General features: G+C 42.6%; 1 pseudogene; it reads left to right on the top strand.

The window, feature by feature from the left end:
• The first annotated feature begins 3064 nt into the window (after positions 1 to 3064).
• Positions 3065 to 23907, top strand: LOC122754908 (annotated as a pseudogene).
• The last annotated feature ends 1414 nt before the right edge of the window (positions 23908 to 25321 follow it).

The following is a 25321-nucleotide window of genomic DNA, read 5'->3' on the forward strand; positions in this document are numbered from 1 at the left end:
CCATCCCTCACTGGTGGTAGCTGGGGGAGTTGGGTGAGGGGTGGCTATGGATCTCTCAAGGCATCTCTCTTTTCAGGATACAAAGGCATCAGCTACACCCAAACTTATCTCCCCAGGGGTAAGGGAGACCAGAATGAAGGGTGGAGATCCCAAAGCTAGCTCAGTCCAAACTAGTTCAGTTTATCTCTCTAGGCTTATCTGTCCTCTGGTTTAGGTTTAGTTTCTCTAGGAGAAGATTCCTTGATTGTCTATGCTGGTGCTGAGGCAGAACTTGGATTTTACACCCCTGCTGAGAACCAGGAAGTAGGCTCAAGTAGCAGTGGCCCAGGTGGGGCAGGGGCACAGGCTCATCAGAGCTAACAACCACAACACACAAAGTTGGTTGATTAGCAAGTTGGTCTGGGGTCATCTAAGGACCAGGAAACAGGCCAGGCGAGTGAAGAACCTGATCCTCCTTAAATCATACCACCTGGGACATCTCAAGCTTGGGATACTGCAGCCTGGAAACAGTGCCCCACTTTAAGGAGCTAAAAGTCCAGTAAAAGAAAGGCAAGATGAGCAGACAGAGAAAGGTGAGGACCATAGAAAGTTTCTTCAGCAACAAGGAAGACCAAGGGACACCCTCAGAGGAAGATGTCAACATCAGGGCCCCTATATCTAAAGCTTCCAAGAAAAATATGAATTGGTCTCAGGCCATAGAGGTGCTCAAAAAGGACTTTGAAGATAAAGTTAGAGAGGTAGAGGAAAAAATGGAAAGAGAAATGAGGGTGATGCAGGAAAGACATGAGAAAAAAGTCAACAGCTTGAAAAGTCAAATTGGCCAAATGGAAAAGGAGGTACCAAAGCTCTCTGATGAAAATAATTGCCTAAGAATGAGGATTGAACAAATGGAAGCCAGTGACTTTATGAGGAACCAAGACACAATAAAGCAAATTCAAATGAATAAAAAAATAGAGGGCAATGTGAAATATCTTCTGGGAAAAACTGCTGACCTGGAAAATAGGTCCAGGAGAGATCATTTGAAAATTATTGGTCTACCTGAAAACCATGATCAAGGAAAGAGCTTAGACATCATCTTCCAAGATATTCTCAGGGAAAATTGCCCTGAAATTCTAGCAGAAGGAGCTAAAATAGAAATTGAAAGAATCCACCCATCACCTCCAGAAAGAGATCCCAAAAGGAAAACTCCTAGGAATATTATAGCCAAATTCCAGAGCTCTCAGGTCAAAGAGAAAATATTGCAAGCTGCCCAAAAGAAAGAATTCAAGTACTGTGGAGCCCCAGTCAGGATAGCACAAGATCTAGCAGCTTCTACATTAAAGGACCAGAGGGCATGGAATATGATATTTCAGAGGACAAAGGAAATGGGATTACAACCAAGAATCACCTACCCAGCAAAACTCAGCATAATCTTTCAGTGGAAAAAATGGGACTTTAATGAACAAGAAGACTTTCAGATACTTGTGATGAAAAGACCTGAACTGAATGGCAAATTTGACTTTCAAATACAAGACCCTAGAGAATCATAAAAAATTGGAGCTGGGGGACATACCTGGGGTTGTACAGTGGGTGACTGTCTTGTGTCTGAGGCCGGGGTTTGGCTGGGATCCCCCTGGGTCCAGGAGTGATGCTTTGTCTACCGTGTCACTTAGCTAGGTGATGACATCTTTAGGGTTAAATTGAGGGGTGAAGGGAATTCACTGGGGGAGGGGGAAGGGCAGAGGTGAAATCCTACATGAAAGAAATAGGAAAAGGCTTATGGAGTGGGGGAAGAGATGGGAGAGGAACAGGGCAGTAAATGAATTTTACACTCATCAGAAAAGGCTCAAAGACCTTAAACTCATCAGAGCTGCCTCAAGGAGGGACTAACAGACACATCCAACTGGGTAGAGTAATCTATTTAATCTGGGCAGTAAATGAGCCTAACATTGGCTCAAAGACCTCAATCTCATTAGAATTGGCTCAAGGAGGGAATAATGGACACACTCAATTGGGTGGAGTAATCTTTCTAACCCTGCAGGGAAATAGGAGGGGAAGGGGATAAAGAGAGAGGGGCAAAAGAAGGAAGGGCAGAGTGGGGGAGGGGACACACAAAAGCAAATCCCTTTTGAAGAGTAATAGGATGAAAGAAGATGGATAATAGAATAAATATCATGGGGAAGGGAATAGGATGGAAGGGAAACAGTAAACAATAGTAATCATGAAAAAGAGAAAAGGGGGGGAAATTGTACAAAAAATATTTATAGCAGCTCTTGGTGGAGACTAAGAATTGAGAATCGAGGGAATGTCCATCAATTGAGGAATGATGGAAAAAGCTGTGCTATATGATTGTAGTGGAATGGTCTTGTGCTACAGGAAATGACAAACAGGATGATCCCCCCAAAACCTGGAAAGACTAATGAACATCAGTGTATAGTGAAGTGAGCAGAGCTGGGAGGACATTGTGTGTAGTGACAGCAGTATTGTTCAATGAGCAATTGTGAATGACTTAACTACTCTCAGCAGTGCAATGATCCAAGACAATCCCAAGGAACTAATGAGGAAGCTTACTATGCACCCCTATAGAAAGAACTCATAAAAGAACACTTGTGGATTGTACATATATAACCTGGTTGCAGTCTTGTGGAGGGGGGAGGAAAGGGAGGGAGAAAAATTTGGAACTCTAAATCTTATGAAAATGAATGTTGATAACTACCCTTACATGTAACTGGAAAATAAAATAAATGTGTGTTGCTGAAAAAAAAAAAAGAATTAGGATAGAGCAAATAGAAGCTTTATGAGAAATCAAGAAACAATAAAGCAGGGGGCAGGTAGGTGGCGCAGTGGATAGAGCACTGGTCCTGGAGTCAGGAGGACCTGAGTTCAAATGCAGCCTCAGACACTTAACACTAGCTGTGTGACCCTAGACAAGTCACTTAACCCCAATTGCCACACACACACACACACACACACACACACACAGAAACAATAAAGCAAATCCAAATGAATAAAAAAAAAAATTCTTGCATTAGACTGAGCTTTGGGTTCCTGCAATGCTAAAACCTGCCTCCTTCCTTCTGGCACCATGATCATCTATCAGGGTCTCATCAGCTGTGATGAGAAATCTACAAGATCCAGGAGATCATGAACAGGTTGTACCTGAAGAAAGAGGGGAAAATAGTTATTAATACAGAAAGTATTGTTGATGATTCACTCATTGGTGGAAATGCCTCTGCCGAAGGTCCTGAGGGTAAAGGAAAAAAATACCACTGTAATCACTGGATTTGATATAGTTAACAAACCATCATCTGCACAAAATTAGCTTCACAAAAGAATCCTACAAAGACTATATGAAATCAATCAAAGATTGAAGTACAGAAGCCAGATAAAATAAAACTTTTTGTAATGGGAGCTGCAGAATATTAATCAAATATGTCCTTGCTAATTTAAAAAACCATCAATTCTTCATAGGCAAACATTGAGTCCATACTCCATGGTGTCTCTTTTGTACTTCTGTGAGAATAGTGTGACCCCTTTTGTGATTTTCTTTAAGAAGGTTCAGAAATGGAGAAATCATCTGATTATGTTGGATCACCTGTCATAAATAACTGCTGGGGCAGCTAGGTGGTGCAGTGGATAAAGCACTGGCCTTAGATTCAGGAATACCCGGGTTGAAATCCAGCCTCAGACACTTGACACTTACTAGCTGTGTGACCCTGGGCAAGTCACTTAACCCCCATTGCCCCGCCAAAAATAAATAAATAAATAAATAACTGCTGCATTTTGTCATCTACACAACACCAGTAACTTGGATAAACTTGGACTGATGACATCTTGACTTTTAATCATTTTTTTAACCTTGATTTATTTGGAGTAAAATCTTTGTTTTAAAATAAATCACGTAGGTTATTTAAAATAAAACACGCATAACTCCTCTGTACCCCTTCAAAAAAAATCATTTGATGCCTTCATAATAATAGAACAATATGCCTTCAATAACACTAACTACTTTCTACTACTGTGTATGAAATCAGTTATAGTCTGGCCCAACGTTCCAACTGCATGTCCACCTTCAGTTTTTTTGACAGTTAAGGTGCTTTCTAATGAAGGAAGCTTGAATTCCTGAGTGTCACTCCCTTGTTCCTTCGCTTGTTTCACTTTTCATAGCTAGCTTTTCCAACTGGCAGGAAGAACAATTGTTCTTGGTGCCAGTGACCCAAGAAAAACTGAGGTCAAGGGGGCAAGTTCAATATAAAATTAACACACATGATGGGTCTACTTTTTGATAGAAGTCTCCCACTCTCATCTCCCTGCTTGTTGAAGGTCACCTTCACAACTGTGTCACCATAACTTCATATTCATGTGGTCTATGAGACAGAGCATACATATTCACTCAGGCCTCCTCTGGTTTAGGCTAAGTTCATTATAGATGCTATCCATCTCTAATAGGCAGTATCTGTCTTGGCACAATGAAAATGTGTTGTTGAATTGTCAGTCCACACTTGAAATTGAACTCCATATACAATATTAGAACTTTTCAGTGATAGCCTACTTCAGTCAGCATTTAATCATCTGTGTTTATTAAGCATTTACTAAGTTCTAGGTACTATGTTAAGTACTAGTTTACAAAGAAAGGCAAAACACAAACCTTTTCCCCTGGGAAGTTCCTCACTCCAGGCCCAGTGTTCAGCCCACTGTGCTACCTAGCTACCCCATAAATTATATTTTATTTATTTGTAATAGGATAATACAACCTCTCCATGTGGAGGATACTAGGGAACTTGCTTGAAAGATTTATGATGATATGTAAGGAGAAGTGTTTTGGAGAGACTGTAGAGAATGTGTAGACATTCTGTAAGTAGGTCTAGTTGGCTAACCACCTGAGCCTTTTTTTTTTTTTGTGGGGCAATGGGGGTTAAGTGACTTGCCCAGGGTCACACAGCTAGTAAGTGTCAAGTGTCTGAGGCTGAATTTGAACTCAGGTCCTCCTGAATCCAGGGCCAGTGCTTTATCCACTGCACCACCTAGCCACACCCCACCTGAGCCTTTTTTGATTGACTGAATAGTCAGAACTGTTGACATCCTCAAAAAGGCCTATCAGCTTCAGATATTACCTCTGCTTCATTCAAATCTGAAGGAGCTCTGTGACTCTCAATGTGTGAGATGAATGATCATATACTTGGGGTTATCTTCCCCTCTGAGGCCATATGGTCCTCAGGAAATAGGTCTCAGCCCTTGGCTTTTCTATTCTTTTTATATGAGAAAGAAATGGTATTTCACAACCTAATGAATTCAAAAGGTCATCATGATGGTGGTCTGGGGTCCTTGTATTCCAGAACCTAGGTTCCAGGCCAGGGTTGCATTGATACCAGGATTAATGTTCCAGAATTAATCACAAGGCAAAATCTTGGGAACCAATCTTTTGTACTCATTGTCAGCAAAAGCTTGAAATGAAGACTCATCCAACAATAATGCTACCTTTGTATTGGTGGGACCAATGCTATGTAGAAACTTAACTAAGTTTTGAGTCAACTCCTCCAGAGATTGAGTCAGTGAGTATATAGCGATTATGCCCCAGAGAAAATGCAGGAAATACTTGTACACTGGTCTTGCTATATTTTAAAAGTAAATATTCTTTTGTAAAAAGCTACCTGCTATGGGGCAGCTAGGTGGCGCAGTGGATAGAGCACTGGCCCTGGATTCAGGAGGACCTGAGTTCAAATCCAGCCTCAGACACTTGACACTAGCTGTGTGACCCTGGGCAAGTCACTTAACCCCAACTGCCTCACCAAAAAAAAAAAAAAGCTACCTGCTGTTAAGTGGTTAAATGGAACTGCGATGCTAGTCACTGGTGCCAAATAAATGGGGGAAACATAACTAGGGGCTCAGGCTGATAGCAGAGAAAAGAGATTCTAATCCCTCAGCATATTCTGACACCTCGAGGGGCAGACCTGGTCTTGAAAGAGTAGAGTCAAACAGTACTCATTACATATTTATCTCTATCCATGTTGTATCAAGGGCTCACCAGGAACAAACCTGGGCGACATAACAGAGCTAAAGGATGAAGCAATTGATCAGGACTGTGATTGTGTTAGCTTGATCGTGAATATCTCCACTGACTGAGTTCTGGAATTTGCTTCAATTGACTTCAGTTAGGCTATTGTCAATCTGGGTTGTGCCCTGGGACTTAGACTCAGAGAAAGGGGCAGATAGATACATCATAGAATCAGAAGGATCCAGAGAAGAAGTACAAGTAGTCACTGAGAGACCTAAGACTAGATGTTGGTCCTTGGAAGGGTGAAGCCCACTGGCATAATTCCCCAGGAACCATTGCCTCTACTTCAATGGAGGTGGCCACAGTGAAGAAGCAGCAGAGCTACCAAGGAATTTCTAGAAGGAGAACCACAGGGCTTTCAGATATGGCAGCCGAAAGAGGCAGTATCAGAGGGGTGAAAGGTGCTGGGCCCAGGTTTCTACAGAAAATAATACGTACTTGGTGTAGAGCTAGAAGAGCCTGAGGAAAGGGAGAACCCACTGGTGAGGGGAGTCCTTTAATACTGTCTTTCACTGTCTTTTTATTTTTATTTTATTTTGTGGGGAAATGAGGGTTAAGTGACTTGCCCAAGGTCACACAGCTAGTAAGTTTCAAGTATCTGAAGCCGGATTTGAACTCAGGTCCTCCTGGATCCTGGACCGGCACTTTATCCACTGTGCCACCTAGCTGCCCCCTCTTTCATTGTCTTTTGAGGGGAAACAAACCCTGTCCTATATCTGATGTAATTAGGTTAAATATTTACAAGGGTGCTGGGGCCCTTTTCCCATATATGTGAGGACTTAGGAGTCATTTGGAGGTTCTCTTGAGAAGATCTGGGAACAGGAGTAAAAGTTATATTTTTGAAAAGCTCCCAAGATGGAACCTGGTCCATGCAAGTGAAAAGCTTAGAACACTAGGCCTTGCATCTGTACCCTATCAATATAATGTAAGCATATTTGAAGTCAGGTAGTGTTTTTCATTTTATATTTTTATCCCTATGACTACCACAAAAAAGGTGCTTATTCACTGTTGGTTTAATCAAATAAAAAAACAAAACAAAACAAAGCTGAAGCTTAGTGACTTGGCTAGAGCTACTTTAAAAATCCAGCTTAAAAATCCTAACTACAACTGTGTCCAATGTTCTTTCCAATACACCAAGGTCCTTAAGGTGCTGTTCCTTCAAGTTACTGCTCTATTTCTGTCTATTTGTTTTTCTCTACTGCCGAGGTTCTCCTGAGTCAGTGCCTGACTCCATAGCCTGACTACTCATTTGCTTCCTAAGAAGTGCCTTTCCATTCTCAGCATCCTCTCATTGTTTTCTAGCTGGAGTAGTGAATAGTGTTGGATCTTCAGTCAGAGACACTGTGACTGTGGGCAAGTTACTTAACTTGTTAGTCTTAGTTTCCTCATCTATAAAATAGGAAGAATAATAATTACATTTATCTCCAGAGTTACTGTAAGGATAAAATAATATTTTTAAAAATTTTATATAATATTTTATTTTTCCCAATTGCATTTAAAGACAGTTCATTTTCTTGTTTGTTTTTTTTGGGGGGGGTTGCAGGGCAATGGGGGTTAAGTGACTTATCCAGGGTCACACAGCTAATCAGTGTTAAGTGTCTGAGACTGGATTTGAACTCAGGTACTCCTGAATCCAGGGCCAGTGCTTTATCCACTGAGCCACCTAGCTGCCCCAAGACAATTCATTTAAAAACAAAATTTAGTTCCATTTTTCCTGTCCTTCCCTTATCCCCCCCCTCCCAAGACAGTAAGCTATTTGATGTAGGTTACATATGTGCAATCATGTAAAACATATTTCCATATTAGTCATGTTGTGAAAAAAAATAGGCTAATGGAAAAAAAAAACATGAAAAAAATTTAAAAAGTGAAAAGTAGTAGGCTTTGATTTACATTCAGACTCCATCAGTTCCTTCTCTGGAGGTGATTAGTATGCTTCATGAGTCCTTTGGAATTGTCTTGGATTATTGTATTACTGAGAAGAGCTGAGTCATTCATAGTTGATCATACAATATTGTTGTTACCATGTCCAATGTATGAAATTATATTTGTAAAACCCTTTACAGACCTTAAAGCACTACTATATAAATGTTAACCAATATTTATCTGCCTTGATCTCTCTGCTGTGTCTGATACTACTGAACATACATACTTCCTTTCTTGAAATCTCTCTCTTTTTTTTAACTTTTAACTTTTAACTGAGTGACACCCACTCTCTTTAGTCTAACCCACTCTGAGAACACATTTGCAAATAAAGTTTCACAGCAATCATTTTATGCTGATGACTTGAGACAACAGGCTAGAGTAGAAAGGACCCTGGAGCAGAAGCACAAAGTTCAAAAATCATCTGGTGGTATACAGAGAGATTTCACTCTGAGTAATGAATGATTCCAGTTTGTAGTGACAATGTTTAATAGAGTTGCTGACAGCTTAGTAACTTCTGATCTTAGAGGAGTTTGGAGGCACTAGGAGGCTCAGTTTCTTGTCTGTGTTCACAGCAGCTGTGAATGGAATAACCTCTCCCCCCTGACCTACTCCCACCCCCATGTATAAAATGAGAGAGATAAACTAAATGATTTCTAAGACCTATTCCAACTCTAAACACCTAGGATTCCATCCTTCCTGTGAAGACTTCTACTTCTTTAGCAAATTTCGTTCACATATCTCCAGCTGCCTCTAGTTCGTTGTTGTTTAGTCATGTGCTGGAGAAACAAATATGATAACTAAAATACCTTGTTAAGTTGTTTTTCAGTCATGACTGATTGTTTTGTTTGTTTGTTTTTGGTTTTTTTGGTTGGGCAATGAGGGTTAAGTGACTTGCCCACGGCCACACAGCTAGTAAGTGTCAAGTGTCTGAGGTAGGATTTGAACTCAGGTCCCCTGACTCCAGGGCTGGTGCTCTATCCACTGTACCACCTAGCTGTCCCACGTCTGATCTTTTGTGATCAACCCCATTTGGGGTTTTCTTGGCAAAGACACAGAAGTGGTTTGCCATTTCCTTCTTCAGTTCAATTTACAATGAGGAATTAAGGCAAACATGGTTAAATGACTTGCCTAAAGTCATACAGCTACTATGCGTCTGAGGCCAGATTTGAACTCCAGTCTTCCTGGCTCCAGGCCCAGTGCTCTATCCACTGTGCCACCTAGCTGCCTTCATTTTGCTTGTCTTTATCAATGGTATCACTTCTACCCTGGCTCAAAACCTTTATCTCTTTCCCTATATCCAGTCAGTCACTAACCTTTATTGATTCTACCTCCTAGATGTTTTCTGCACAGTACCTCTTTGTCACCACTGCAACCACAGCAGTTCAGAGTCTTTCATGGCTTAACACCGGAATTATTCCAATTGTCAATAAACATTTATTATGTGCCTACCATGGCCAGGCACTGAGCTTAGCACTGGGGATAAAAAAGAAAGGCAAAAAATCGTTTCAAGGAGCTCACAATCTAATGGGGGAAGACAATACATAAAAAGAAGCTGGAAAGGGGGAAGAAAGAGGGTAGAAGACCAACAGTAGGTAAGAAATTATGACATATCTCCTTCCTTAAATAGAAGATCTGGAAGGAACTCCCCAATCAGAGGGAGGCATAACTGGGCTTTCTGACTGCAGTTTGTCTTCTCTCTAATCAATCCTATACATTACTGTCAGACTAATCTTCCTAAAACTCCATCAATGTGTCATGGAATTCCCCTACTAGACTATAAACTCTATGAAGGGAGGGACTAGTTGCTGGGTCTCCTAGTAACTTTAAGAGTCTGGAGAGGATGAAGAGGGAAGATAATTTCACTTTTACTTTTCAAGGTTGTTAAGAAAAAGTCAGAAGACTTGAACCTACTGAAGAATGCTGAGGCTATCCTTTCCCCCAAATTACCTTTGACCCAAATTCTGCTAACAGGCAGGTCTTTTCACATTCTTTTTTTTTTGGTGAGGCAATTGGGGTTAAGTGACTTGCCCAGGGTCACACAGCTAGTGTCAAGTATCTGAGGCCAGATTTGAACTCAGGTCCTCCTGAACCCAGGGCCAGTGCTCTATCCACTGCGTCACCTAGCTGCCCCCAGGCAGGTCTTTTCTCTGTTCCCTAAGAACAACTTAAATGGTCTCATATTTTATCATGTTATTCACCTTCCTTAGAAAATCTTTGTGGGGCAGCCAGGTGGCTCTGTGGATAGAGCACCTGGATTCAGAAGGACCTGAGTTCAAATACAGCCTCAGACCCTTGATATTTACTAGCTGTGTGACCCTGGGCAAGTCACTTAACCCCAATTGCCTCACCAAAAAAAAAAAAAAGAAAAGAAAATCTTTGTTTTTCCTTTCCATCTGTCCAAATTCTACCTATTCTTCGAGCCCCATTCAAGCCCTACATCTTCCATGAATCCTCTACTCTAGCCCAACCCATAGAGTGAGATCTCTCTGATAAATTCCTATAGCACTTCATTTATCCATTCATTCAATTTTTCAATAAAGACATATTAGGGGGAGAGGAAGGAATAATTTACCTCTCAAATCTTTGGAAAAGAGAACAGTTTATGACCAAACAAGAGATAGAGAATATTATGAAATGCAAAATGGATGATTTTGACTACATTAAATTAAAAAGGTTTTGCACAAACAGAAGCATTGCTTCCAAAATTAGAAGGGAGACAGAAAGCTGGGAAACAATTTTTAAAGCAAATACTTCTGATAAAGGCCTCATTTCTAAAATATATAGGGAACTAAATCAAATTTATAAGAATCCAAGTCATTCCCCAATTGAGAAATGGTCAAAGGATATGAACAGGCAGTTTTCTGATGAAGAAATCAAAGTTATATATTGCCATATGAAAAAATGCTCTAAATCACTATTGATTAGAGAAACACAAATTAAAACAACTCTGAGGTACCACCTGACACCTATCAGATTGGCTAATATGACAAAAAAGGAAAATAATAAATGTTGGAGAAGTTGTGGAAAAATTGGAATACTAATGCATTGTTGGTAGAGCTGTGAACTGATCCAACCATTTTAGAGAGCAGTTTGGAAGTATGCCCAAAGGGGTATAAAGCTGTGCATACCCTTTGACCACCTTTGGGTCTTTTTCCCAAAGAGATCATAAAAAAGGGAAAAGGACCCACATGTACAAAAATATTTATAGCTGCTCTTTTTGTGGTGGCAAGGAATTGGAAATTGAGGGGTTGCCCATCAGTTGGGGAATGGCTGAACAAGTTGTGGTATATGAATGTAATGGAATATTATTGTGCTGTAAGAAATGATGAGCAGGAGGATTTCAGAGAAACCTGAAAGGACTTGCAGGAACTGATGATGAGCAGAACCAAGGAGAACATTGTACACAGTATCAACAACATTATGTGTTGATCAACTGTGATAGACTTGATTCTTCTCAGCAATACAATGGTCCAAGATAGTTCCAAAGGACTCACAATGGAAAATGTTCTCCAAATCCAGAAAAAAAAAAAAAGAACTGTGGAATCGAGATGCAGATCGAACCATACTATTTCTATTGTTTTGTTGTTGTTGTTGTTTTTCTTTTTTGAGGTTTTTCCTTTTTGCTCTGATTCTTCTGTACATACATAGATAACCTATATCAGATTACTTGCTGCCTTGGGGAGGAGGAAAGGAGGGGAGGGAGGGAGAAAAATTTGAAATTAGAAATCTTATAAAAACAAATGTTGCAAACTATCTCTAAATGTAACTGGAAAATAATAAAATATTTATATGGAAAAAAATTAATTAATTTTAAAAACAAGATATATTAGGGGGCGCTAGGTGGTACAGTTGATAGAGCACCAGTCCTGGAGTCAGGAGGACTTGAGTTTAAATCTGGCCCAAGACATTTACTAAGCTTCGTGATCCTGATTGTTTGGGACAAACTGCCTCAGTTTACCCAAATAACTCGAGGAGACCACCAAGTCAAGCAGAGACAGATTTATTACATCCTCATGAGGACAGGCAAAATCCAATTACACATTGAAGTCTTGCAAAGATAGGCCCAATTCTCTAGGTTTTTATAGTATTCTTTAAAACAACTGTCCCCACGTATACCTAGGGTGGATGAGCTCACAATCTAACATCCAATCCTGTCTCACCCAAGGTGCGTACCCAGCTAGTGATCCATGTATGGAGACATGTCCAAGAACAAAGGAGAGAAGGGGAAGGGGTACAAGTCTGAGGAATGTCAAAGAAAGAGGGAAGCAGAAATCACTCCCTTATCTGACTGCAATTAATCCATGACAGGGACTGGGGTTTTGACACGTGAGAGAGGAGTAAGCCGACTGGTTTATTACAAGCCATAAACTAAGGTGTAGTTGGCATGTGGGAACTAAGCAGAATTAAAGTAAATAGTGCTAATTGGTAGAACTGTGACAGTAATAAAACTTACTGAGGACTGGATATCTCCCAGACCCCATCCCCAAAGTTTACAGAACTGTCCCAAGTCCACTATCTCAACAATAAAACTTAAAGGAGACAGTGAGAATTTGACAAGCAATTCACTTTTAGGCAAAGCGAGAGGCTAGCTATTCGGGGGGTGGGGGGGGTGGGGGGGAGGCTAGGTATCTTTCAGACTCCATCCTCAGAGTTTAATCTGACTCAAATCCATAATTGTCCCACACACTGATCAAGTCACTTAACCCCAATTGCTTCCCCCCAAACTATATCTAACTAGCTTGCTTTCACCTGTAACAAAGTTTTCCATTAAGGAAAAAAAGGAAAAGAAAAATGAAATGAGAGCCCTTGATAATGCCTAGGAAAACCGAGAAGTTAAGTTCATACATGTTCATTTTTGTTGTTTAGTTGTTTTCAATTCTGTCCAACTCTTTGTGACCCCTTTTGGAGGTTTTCCTGGCAAAGATGCTGGGAGTGGTTTGCCTTCTCCAGCTCATTTTATGGATGAAAAAACTGAGGCAAACAGGATTAAGGGACTTGCCCAGGGTCACAAAGCTGCTGAGTGTCTGAGGTCAGATGTAAACTCAGTTCTTCCTGACTCCAGGCCATTGCACCACCTAGCAGGCCTTACATGTTCATACGGTCAGTATATATTAAGAGGTAGTATCTAATTTCAGATCTTCCTGTTTTCAAAGCTAACCCTAGAGAAATGTTGCCTGTCATCACTTACTTTGCTTTTCCCTTTTCATCTGGAACTCAGTACCCTTTTCTATAACAATGGGGAGAAGTGGGTTAGTATTCTACCTTCACTCCACCAAGTTTCCCTGGTAATAGGAATGTCACACTTATCATTTATTCAAGAGAGCCCCAACATGACCTTCAAAATCTCTCTGATTTCTTAGGACTTTCCTGGAATATTTTGAGTGTTTCTTTTCCTGAGGAGGAGTATAGCTTCATGGGAAATGCTGATAAATCTAGAACAGAAGTCAATTCAGACAATTCCTTTACCCTCCCACCCTGTAGAATTCATTCTTTCATTCTTTTTGTCACTTTCCCAATAAAAGGAACTGCCCCTTTTGTATGTGGACATTTTGGTTACTGAAAGAGGCAGAAAAAGAAAACTGATAAAAATCAGCTCTGGAAGAAACACAGCCTCCCAGATAAAATGTTGTGGAGACACAAAATGTTCTGAAGATCTGAGAGAAAACTACACCCCCCCCCCACCGCAGATAAATGTATTGAGAAGACCTATTTGAAGATATATGACTGAATTAAAGATGGCTATAATGCATTGTGATCCTTCAACTCATCTGCATGTGAATTTTCAGGGTTGTGAAGGCTATTCTATAAATTAGTTAGATGCTTTTTTAAAAAAAATTTTTGCTGGGCAATGAGGGTTAAGTGACTTGCCCAGGGTCACACAGCTAGTAAGTGTCAAGTGTCTGAGACCAGATTTGAACTCAGGTCCTCCTGAATCCAGGGCTGGTGCTTTATCCACTGGACCACCTAGCTGCCCCCTATTCTAGAAATTAAATAATTGTTTTGGGACTATGGGAAGATTATTTAACACCAATTGGAGTCAAACCTAGGTAACAATGACTACCTTAGCCCCCACTGCCTGAAGGCCAGGTCTATTACATTTCACCCTTCCCCCAGGATTCTCCAATACTGTTATTGTTAAGGGGTATATAGGTGTTCAGGGAGGACTATCACTTCTTATGTAAGGACTTGCTCAGCCCTTTTCAGGGCTGCTTATCTATCTTTGGTGTCCTCTTGATTCACCCAACCCTCACCTGTGACTCCAAGAAGTTGTAACATGTACAGTAGCCACACCCCAGTAAAACCTCTTGACAGATGGACTAAACCAGATTAAGGATAAGGAACACAACCTGTTGGTGAGTTAGGGGGATGTCTATCCCAAGCATGTGAAGACTTCCCCCAGAGGAATGGTTGGATGTGTTATGGACCCAGAGCACCCCAGAAGTTCTCTGGGGTACATTAAGGAATCTTCTCCAGGAGAAACTAATCCAAAGGACAGACACACCTAAAGAGATAAGTGGAACCAGATCCCAGTGGAGCTGGGACCCCCACCCTTCATTCTAGTCTCCTTCACCCCTGGGGAGATAAGATGAGGAGAGATGGCTTGAGAGATCTACAGCCACCCCTCACCCAACTCCTCCAGCCACCACCAGTGGGGGATGGTCCTCCCTCACTAAGGGAACTTTCCACAGTCAGATGGTCACCCCCATCAGCCCTCTATAAAAGTGCCTGCCTGTCTGCTACTCGAGGAGATTGGTATCTCAGAGCCACACTCTGTGCTATGCCTTTCTCCCCATGAGAAGTCCAAGGATTTCTCTCATGGTTTCCCTTCCCCAGCCCCTAAATAAACTGCCATTTTATTCTAATTGCTTTTGTGTGCAAGAGGGTGTAATTCTTTTTTTTTCTTTTTTTTTTTTTGCAGGGCAATGAGGGTTAAGTGACTCGCCCAGGGTCACACAGCTAGTAGGTGTCACGTGTCTGAGGCTGGATTTGAACTCAGGTCCTCCTGAGTTCAGGGCCAGTGATTTATCCACTGCGCTACCTAGCTGCCCCGAGGGTATAATTCTTTAAAGAGGAATTCCTAAGGACCCCAAACCCCTATCCCTATCCCAAACCCCCTACCCCATTTTCCCTACATCAGATGTGAACAATTTGTTCCAAAAGCCATGAAGGCAGCTAAAGCAGGCCCTATGGAACACGTGAGTTTGGTCTGACAATGAAGATGCCAAGGTCATCTGCCGCATCCCAGGCCTTGACTTTCTTCTTGCCACTAGACCTTGATGACTCTGGAAGAGGCAGGCTGATGACTTTGTGCAACTCTGCCTCACTTAAATCCAATTCAGGAGCAAGTCAAGACATCACCCTGTGATATCATTGGTCCTCTTCAAAAACAAAGGACAAACAATAATAAAGGTGTTTGGGGAGCTCCTAATCTCTTCCATTTGCTCAGGCTCTCTCCAATTTGCATTCTCTCAATTTAAGAGGTTTCCTAGAGCATGGTTCTATTTAACCACTTAACAGCTTTTGCAGAGGAATATTCCTTATTCCATCTCAGGCTCTGGGAGGGGGAGAGGTAATAGGTTCACAGCTTTAACTCATTTCCTGTATAGCATGGCCTCACCAAGCTCCAAGTAGAAACCCTGGGCTTGTGTCCAGGCACCTTTTCTCTATTGCTCTGGCAGCAACAGTCTTTCATGGACCCCATGCATCTGGACCCCAAGGGTCCAGAGACTCTACCATCTATGCCATGAACTGAAAAAAGACAAACCATACTAAAACCCCAAACCGGATTCTTAGGGAGATGGAGCCTAAAAGGAAGAGGGGAAAGGGCCTTCCCCCACACCCAGCTCAATGCATGGTGCCTGTGCTTTCAGGGAATAGGGCCTTCACCCTGGAATCACTGCTGGAAAGAGAGTGACATTGTCCCAGTCTCTTAATTTTAAAGACAGCCTATTCTAGCTACATAGCCAAGGGAAAGAGGCTGTACCCACCCACTTGACAGGAGAGCACAGGATTCCTTTTCCCAGAAGTAAGTGCTGGCAGTTTCTTTTAGGGGTACCTCCATCGTAGGTGATTTGGGCATGCCCAAAGATGGAAAGTTAGATATTTGACATCATTGGTTAGAGATGGGTCACTGCTTATGAGGAAACCCTAATTTGAGGTATTAAATGCCACATAGGACGGGGGAAGGAAATGAGCAAATACAAGCAGGGGAGCAAACAGGAGGAATAAAGGACATAAGACACAAGAGGCTGCAAGAGTTGTTCAGTCATTTTTTCAGTCATGTCTGCCTCTTTGTGACCCCATTTGGGTTGTTTTGTTTGTTTTTGGCAAAGATACTGGAATACTTTGCCATTTCCTTCAGTTAATTTTACAAGGAGGAAACTGGGGTAAACAGGGTTAAGTGACTTGCCCAGAGTCACACAGCTAGGAAGTGTCTGAGATCAGATTTGTCTGATGATGTCAAATGAGTCTTTGACTCTGGGTCCAGAATTTTCTTTCCACTGCTCCACCTAGCTGCCAGCTGTAAGAATAGCTGCTTAGAGAATCAGGTATAGAAAAATTAGGGAGCTAATAAAAATCAACACACAGAGTCAGGCATGGTGGTGCATGCCTGCTACTTGGGGAGGCAGAGGCTGGTGGACGAGGAATTTTGAGCCGCAGCAGGCCAAGCTATTTGAATGTCTGCACTGAGTCTTGCCCATTTAACCCCCTATTTTCAGAGAACTCAGTTCCAGTGGAAACAAAGGAAATGATAAGATCTGCTTACATCATCAATCAGGACTAGTTTTAAAAAGAGTTTTATAACCTCAAAGTGCTCAAAGTCATTTGAAAATTGTTGCTGAGGAGCAGCTAGGTGGTGCAATGGATAGAGCACCAGCCCTGGATTCAGGAAGACCTGAGTTCAAATTTGGCCTCAGACACTTGAGACTTACTAGCTGTGTGACCCTGGGCAAGTCATTTAACCCCAATTGCCCTGCAAAAAAAAGAAGAAGAAGAAAATTGTTGCTGAATTAATAAATGAATGAATAAAATGTCTTCCTTGTCCTCTCTCACTGCCCTCTTTCTATGGCTCCTGAAAGAGTACCACTGGCCCCTGGAAGTTGATGTCTATGATTCTGGGACATCTGTGTACTCTATGAGAAAGCTGAGGCACAGTAGTGTCTCACATTGGCTTGTATGCTGATTTCCCTAAGCCTCCAGAGAGACAATGTGTGATTAGGCCAATTATTCAGTAAGGGAGTCCAACATCTAATTTCCTTCCTTCTTTCCTTCCTTCCTTCCTTCCTTCCTTCCTTCCTTCCTTCCTTCCTTCCTTCCTTCCTTCCTTCCTTCCTTCCTTCCTTCCTTCCTTCCTTCCTTCCTTCCTTCCTTCCTTCCTTCCTTCCTTCCTTTCTTTCCTTTTTTTTTTCGGGGCAATGAGAGTTAAGTGACTTGCCCAGGGTCACACAGCTAGTAAGTGTCAAGTGTCTGAGGCTGGATTTGAACTCAGGTACTTCTGAACCCAGGGCTAGTGCTTTATCCAACGTGCCACCTAGCTGCCCCCAACATCTAATTTTCTAACGATGTGGCACTGTCCTCTAGCCAGCAACCAAGCACTCCAGAGTTTGTCTGATACATACTGTTCTCTAAAATAGCTTCCCCAGGGGCTGCAGTATCCCTTCTGGCCACCATGGGGCACTCAGCTTGTCAATACCTTGGGGGCACCTCACCAACTGCACAAACATATAGAGCACCATTCTCTTGGAATATTCAATGTTGCTCAAAATTATTAAAATAGGAAACCTAGAGCTCCAGTCTCCATCCCACACAACCTCAGACCCCCTCTCTCAGCCTACATGCACAAGACTAGGTACTTATTATATTATATCCACATTGGACAAAGTGAAAGTAACAAGAAAAATGTTCCTACATGGACCCTTCTGCCTCCCACTTGCCCTCCCAGTTCTTCAGGTGAGACCAGAGGATTCCCAAATTGCTCTCACTCAAGGTCATGGAAAGAAAATAAGGGATCCCAGATCTGGGTAATGGAGTCGAAACAAGGGAAGGTCCCTTTGACCCAGCAATACCACTTTTAGGTCTTTTTCCCAAAGAAATTATGGAAAGGGGAAAGGGACCCACATGTACAAAAATATTTATAGCTGCTCTTTACGTGGTAGCAAGGAATTGGAAGTTGAGGGGGTGCCCATCAATTGGGGAATGGCTGGACAAGTTGTGGTATATGAATACGATGGAATACTATTGCGCTGTAAGAAATGATGAGCAGGAGGAGTTCAGAGAAACCTGGAGGGTCTTGCCTGAGCTGATGATGAGTGAGATGAGCAGAACCAGAAGAACATTGTACACAGTATCATCAACATTGAGTGTTGATCTACTGTGATGGACTATATTCTTCTCACCAATGCAATGATACAGAAGAGTTCCAGGGAACTCATGATAGAAGAAGATCTCCAAATCCAAGGGAAAAAAAAAAAAGAACTGTGGAGTATAGATGCTGAATGAACCATACTATTTCTTTTGGTTTTGGTGCTGTTGTTTTTTTTTCTATTTTGAGGTTTTTCATCATTGCTCTGATTTTTCTCTTATAACAGGACTAATGCAGAAATAGGATTAATGTTATTGTGTGTATATATGTATATAGATATGTATATGTATATAGATATATAGATATAACCTATATCAGATTACCTGCTGTCTAGGGGAGGGGGTAGGGAAGGGAGGGAGAAAAATCTAAAATTGTAAAGCTTGTATAAACAAAAGTTGAGAACTATCTTTACATATAATGGAAAAAATAAAATACCTTATATGTAAAAAAATAATAATAAATAAATTAATAAATAAATAAATAAAAAGGAAAAAAGAAAAAAAAGAAACAAGGGAAGGCAGGAAAAGTACTGGGATGGGGATAGGTTTCCTAATCCAGAGCTCACCAATCTATTGTGCTTTTTTTTTTTTTTTTTTTGCGGGGCAATGGGTGTTAAATGACTTGCCCAGGGTCACACAGCTAGTAAGTGTCAAGTGTCTGATGCCTGATTTGAACTCAGGTACTCTGAATCCAGGGCCAGTGCTTTATCCGCTGTGCCACCTAGCCAACCCCTCTATTGTTCTTTAAATAGCTGACAGTCTCAGGTTCTTTGGGACCTTCACTTTCCTCCTCATTCTAATTTCTGTGTTTTCTCCAGGTTATGAATCACTTCCATAGTACTAGTCTGAACTCTTTCTCCCCGGGTACCAAAGAGAGGGCATTAGGTCATGGAAGCATTCAGCTGAGGCTACCCATCAGTCCCAAAGAGTTAGCTGCCAATATCCCACATGGCAACGATGTCACAATACAATTGTTCTTGTTGTTCTCTGTCTGAATCCTATCTGTATCTTCACTTGCACCTCTTTAAGGCCCTTGAGAGTCAGAAGATAGGAAATGGGACATTTGTCTATCTTCTAAGAAGCTTCTCAATTTCATTGACAAAGTCTCTCCCATCAACATCTTCCCCCACCTTCTTCCTAGTAGTCAACCATGTGCTTTGCATATAAGGGGTACTTTATTTCAGAAAACAAATGTAGACTAAGGATAAAAAGACTGATACATAGATAAAGATATATCATCATTTGGAGTTAGGCAAACATAAAATTGGGCAGTATAGATAAGACAGAATCTTAGAGTGCAAAGCTAGCCAGGAGGAAAGGAATTTTGGGGCTTACATCAATGGCAGAGGTAAGCTTGGAACAGTTTTTTTTTCTTTAAGCAGTAGATTCTAAATCCTCTTTGAAAGTGAACTTCACTTAAAAGGAAACCTTGGCAGAGAGCATCAAAGCCTACATTTTTGCCTGACCCTCTACTTAGTCATACTCCAACACATCAATAAAACCTGGCACTTCTCTGTTTGATTTGTTCAGCAGATTTAAATGCCTTTTTGTAATCATGGACACATCAGTAATAGAACTATATAAGAAATGACCACTGGATCCCATTAAAGCAGTGGGACAATGGTGGTTGAACTAGAACTCCAGAGAGCTCCTTGACACTCTAGAATTCATCCTCTATTTTTTTTTTTTTGCAGGGCAATGAGGGCTAAGTGACTTGCCCAGGGTCACACAGCTAGTAAGTGTCAAGTGTCTGAGGTCAGATTTGAACTGAGGTCCTCCTGAATCCAGGGCTGGTGCTCTATCCTAGCTGCTCCTCCATCCACTACTTTTTAATTACAGCCATCCAACCCAAACAGTGCACTCCATCTGCCTATGAAACATTGTTTAGTCCTGTCTGCCTCTTCATGACCCTATGGACCATACATAGCATGCCAATTGTTGTCCATGGAGTTTTCTTGACAAAGATACTGTAAGTGGTTTGTCTTTTTAGTCTCCAGTGGATTAAGGCAAACAGGTTAAGTGATTTGTTCAGGATTACACAACTAGTAAGTGGCTGAGGCCAGATTTGAACTCGTTTTTTCTGACTCCAGGCCCAACGTTCTATTCATTGCCCCTATGAAACTAACTTCTTAAAATACTTGAATGAATCGTCTGTTACTTGAAATCAAAATAAAAACTGAGGAAAAAATTTTCGCTTACATAGCTTTTGAAGATAAATTGCTTTCCTCACAAAAACGTCAAGCAGATTCAGTGCCACCCAGGGGCCTTTGAGTAATTAAAGTAGATGGTAAAAAGCATATGTGCCAAAGGTGCAGACTGTGTATTTAGTGAGTATCCCATGTGACACTTGAAGTGCTGCAGTAGCAGCTGCTTCTTCCTGTTTCTAGGCAATCTGTAAACCTACAGTCATTAACCAGTGAAGGAGTACAATATATAATTTGTCCACCAGGGGGCACTGTACTGCAGTTACCAGCCCAGTGGTGGTCAAAAATCTCATTGACCTATAGGATGAGGTCCCCTTTCTAATGCTAGCCGTGCACTTTGCCAAACAACATGGCTCCAAACAGCTGGGCAAGAAAGAAACTCTTGCCAACTGGAATGTCTATAAGAAGAGAGAGGCAAAGAGATTTCTAAAAATTTGCCTTTTAAAAGTAAATTTTTACTGATAGTATTTTTAAACATTACCTATATATCCCTACTGTATTCCTCCCTCTACCCTCTTACAGAGAGCTATCTCTTTTATGGATAAAGAAAAAAAGTTGTGAAAACTGAATTTAACATGAGCTCTGCTCAGCTGATGGGTGGAAACCTTTACTGTATTGTTTCCTGTCCTGTAACTCCAGTCATGGTTTGCCTTGGCTTCAACACTCTGGGATTGCTGATCTTCTTAACAGAGGAACAACCCCCACCCCCACCCCAGCCACTCCATGTTTCATTCTGATATGGGGGAGAAAGGCCCATAATACTCCCATAACAATTCCATCCCCAATTCAAATTCTATTTTTTTTCATTTAGTCTAAGGGATCCTCTCCAGCAAAGGCATAGGAGGAAGAAAAGGTACCCCAGAGTATAAACATGAATCAGCTTTATGGAACAAGGAATTCTGTTCCTACACAGAAAAAGAAATGTTAAGCAATAATCATAGAATGATTAAAATTATTTGAAGAGCTTGAGAAATGACATGTGAAAATGATTTGTTTTTAGGGACTTTTTAAAAAAGCAATTTTTTATTTCACTTGCACTGATTACAAACCTATCAACCCTAACTAGAATCTTTCTATCTAATAATTTCTCTCTCTCTCTTTCTCTCTCTGTCTCTGTCTTCCCCCCAACCCCTTCCTTTAGGCTACTCTTTGTGTACTGTTATTGCAGCCTCAAATGTTCAGGACTGGCTACCCAGCTGCTTGGGTGTCTGAGAAGAAGAAGGTGCCAGTTGCCTTTAAGATCTTACACTTGCACCAAAAGTCAAAGAAAAGAACACAGAAGTGGGAGACAGCCCTATCCCCAGCCTAAATTCATCTAGGAGGCCATGAACTCAGGAATTTCAAGGAAATAGGGGAAGTGTACCCTTCCCACCTGATCCATTGCAGAACCAGAAAGTCATCCTGATAACTTCAAGACTAGCAGAGAGAAGAGGTCTGAGATTTGTATGTACTGATATAGAATTAAGTGAAAAGGACCAGGAGCATGATCAATATAATAACAATATATCAAAAAGACAGCTTTAGAGTGTTAGAACTCTGATTTCTCCTTTAGGATATCCACAATTTTTGGTCCAACAGCCAATCTAAAAACTTTTTCCTTTTTTTTTTTTTTGTAGGGCAATGAGGGTTGTGACTTGCCCAGGGTCACACAGCTAGTAATCTAAAAAAACTTTTTGTCACCACACAGTATGAAGCAACATTCAGAGAATGTCGAAGCCTGCCTTGAAGTGTTGGGGCTCAAGGAGAGTGCCTCCCTGATGTGTGTTCGGTGTGTGGTGTGTGGGTGTGTGTGTGTGTGTTTCTCTGAAAGCAGGTTTACTCCAAGTTGGAGCATGCTCCAAAGGGTGGAGAAAGGAGTGCTCTATAGACAACATATCAAAAAAAACCTGACATAGAGAATCCCACACCTATAGTCTCCCACTTTTGCAAGAGAGAGGATATCTTTTTAGTGACTTTTTTCAATTAACAAAAATCTACCCTTTCCATCTCTTCTCTTCTGATCACACATACACTGAAAAAAAAAGACACTTGTAAAAATATACATAATAAAACAAATTCCTTCATTGGCTTTGTCCAAAAAAAGGTCTTAATCTGTATCCTAAGTCTAACACCTCTCTGTCAAGAGGTGATTATCATTTTATCATTAGTCCTCTGGAATTACGGTGGGTCAGAGTTCTTAAATTTTTAAAAGTTGTTTGTCTTTACAGTACTGTTATTGTATCAATTGTTTTCCTGGTTTTGCTCACTTTGCTCCTTTTCAGTTCATACAAGTCTTCCCAGGTTTCTCTGAAAACATACTCTTTATCATTTCTTACAGCACAATAATAGTACCCTAGCACAGTGGGTAATTTGTTCAGCCATTTCCCAAATGATGGGCAGAGAGATTCTCCTCATATGTTTTCTTGATTTTTTACAATTCTACAGCAGTCAGATTTGTTACATTGTTATACTTCCTTTCTTATAGTTTCCTGGTGCTGTTTATTTCACTTTGCATCAGTTCATAGTCTGTGCCTGTTTCCTATCATATTCATGATTTATTGTAGCACAGTATATTATATTAATGTACCACAATTTTGGCCATTCTCCAACTGATGGGCAACCGTTCTTTGCTATTAGAAGGTACTACCAACAGCTACCAACTCTAGTGTATATATGCTCTTTCTTTTGTCACTGACCTTCTTGGAGTACATGTTTTACAGTAGAATTTCTGGATCAAAGAATGTGGACATTTTAGTCACTTTGCATTAATTCCATATTGCTTCCCAAAGTACTTGTACCAATTGACAGTTTCAAACTATTACCTTCTGTAAATAATTTTTTTTTCCGAAGACGACCCTCAGGCCTTCACAGATAAGGCAGGATGTGTAGTTTGCTTACACTAGTGTATTTTAATCTATTTGCACATTTATGAAATATTCAGAGTGGAACGGCTTTTACAAGTTGCCATAGAAACTATTTAAGGGTCTCTGAAACAAGATGGTGGGTGGAGGGAGTTTCACTCTAGCCTCGGTTTGTAACTCTATGGTAGGTCGGGGTTGAAACAAGTTGGATATGTGAAGCTGTTAAGAGAGAGTTCGTCGCGCACACGCGCACTGAGGACTAAGGAAGACATTGGAAAGCGACTTCGTACGCAAGGTCTGACACGGGTGCTACTCGGTTTCGGCGGAGGTGGGTGGGGGAACCAAGGGGGGAGGTACACTGCGGGTTGACTGAGGACATGCGCTATAACAACAGTGGTGAAGCTTGGGTGGGGGTTCTCTAGAGGCTCTAGGAGCTGGAGTGGCGAGGTCTTTCCAACGCACACAAGCTTACGTGGCGACGTCGGCAGAGGAAGGAGTGGGCGACCTAATACGCATGCGCTTTGAAGGTGCGGACTTGCCTTAGGAGGGTGTGGCGAGAAGTGAGATTCATTGCGCAGGCGCAGGGGCTACCTGGTTGGGCGAGAGGGTTTAAGGGGGACGGGGGACGTGGGGAACGGAATGCGCCTGCGCGTTGTTCGAGGGTTGGGAGTACTGGAGAACTTCGGAGGAACAGAATGCGCAAGCGCAGTAATCGATAGTTGGGTGGGTGGGAGGGGGGAGGAGCGGGGAGTGAGCCGGTGCGCTTGCGTAGTGCGGGGGGTGGAGCGCAGAGGGGGTGGGGGGAGAAGAAGGGGAGAGCGCCTGCGCGGCTGTCAGACGGCTGCTTGGTTGGTCAGTGGGGAGCCAGCGCCTGCGCACTAGGACCCGTGTGCAGGCAGGCCAGCGGCAGCGGTAGCGGCGGCGGCGGCGGCAGTAAGCTTGGCGGTAGCGGTTGTTGAGCTTGCGGCGGGCGGACGGGGGTCCAGTCGGTACGTTCGCACGAGGTGAGGGCGGGTAGTGTGCGCGTGCGCAAATGCCCCAGTCGGGGAGGCTGAGAGGAGGGAATGGAATGGAGTGGAACGGAGGGGCCGGCGGACAGGCGGGGGAGGGGAAGGGCAGGCGGTCGCCTCGCGGGGCCCGAGCTGGGTAGGGAGGGTTGGGTAAGAGCGCGAAGGAAAGGGCGGGAGCGCGCGCTCACCCTGCGGATCTAGCGCGTGGTGCGGCGGTTACGGTCCGGGGCGGGTGACGTTGGGCGCGACGCAGGGGCGAGGGGGGGTGTTGGGGAAGGTAGAACGGCGAGTGTGGGGCCGCCACGCTGGAGAACCTGGAGCAGAAGACCACGAGGGGACCCGAGATTGGTTTCATCTCGCGGGATGGGGGAGGGAATGAGACCACGTGGTGAGTCGGAGGGGGGGAGGAGGAGAGAATGAGCCACGCGGGACCGTTGGGGTTGGGATTGGGACTTGGGGAGGGATTTGGGGTCGCCCCACTCGGACACGTGAGATGGGGGGGGATTATCTCAGGTCGGGGGTTGGGCACGTGAGGGCCTTGGTGGGACACGCGGGGAAGATAAGGCATAGGAGAGCTAAGAGACTTGGGGAGGGGCTTCTGGGTACAGGAAGTTGGATTTGGGGGGGGCGTTGGGGGAAATCCCTCGGTTTCCCTCTGCTGGAGAAGGTGGCTTTGAGTGGGAGGGAGGGGGACTGTAAGGCCACATGGCCCTAGGTTAGGTCTGTGAGGGCGGGGGCAGGAAATCCAAAGGGACTCATGGAGGTGGCTAGAACTCTGCCACATCGTGGGTTTGAGGCCTCCAACAGAGGGGTGAGGGGCCCGGGGTAGGGAGGCACCAAAGGGAGGGTGAGGAGAAAGGCGGGCCATTTCCTATCCCCCAGAATATCCTGAGTGAGGGTCCAGAGGATAATCAAAAGAAGAGTGGGGAACATTTAAGGGGAGGTATA

The sequence above is a fragment of the Dromiciops gliroides genome, chromosome 4 (assembly GCF_019393635.1).
Source record: "Dromiciops gliroides isolate mDroGli1 chromosome 4, mDroGli1.pri, whole genome shotgun sequence".
Lineage (NCBI taxonomy): Eukaryota > Metazoa > Chordata > Mammalia > Microbiotheria > Microbiotheriidae > Dromiciops > Dromiciops gliroides.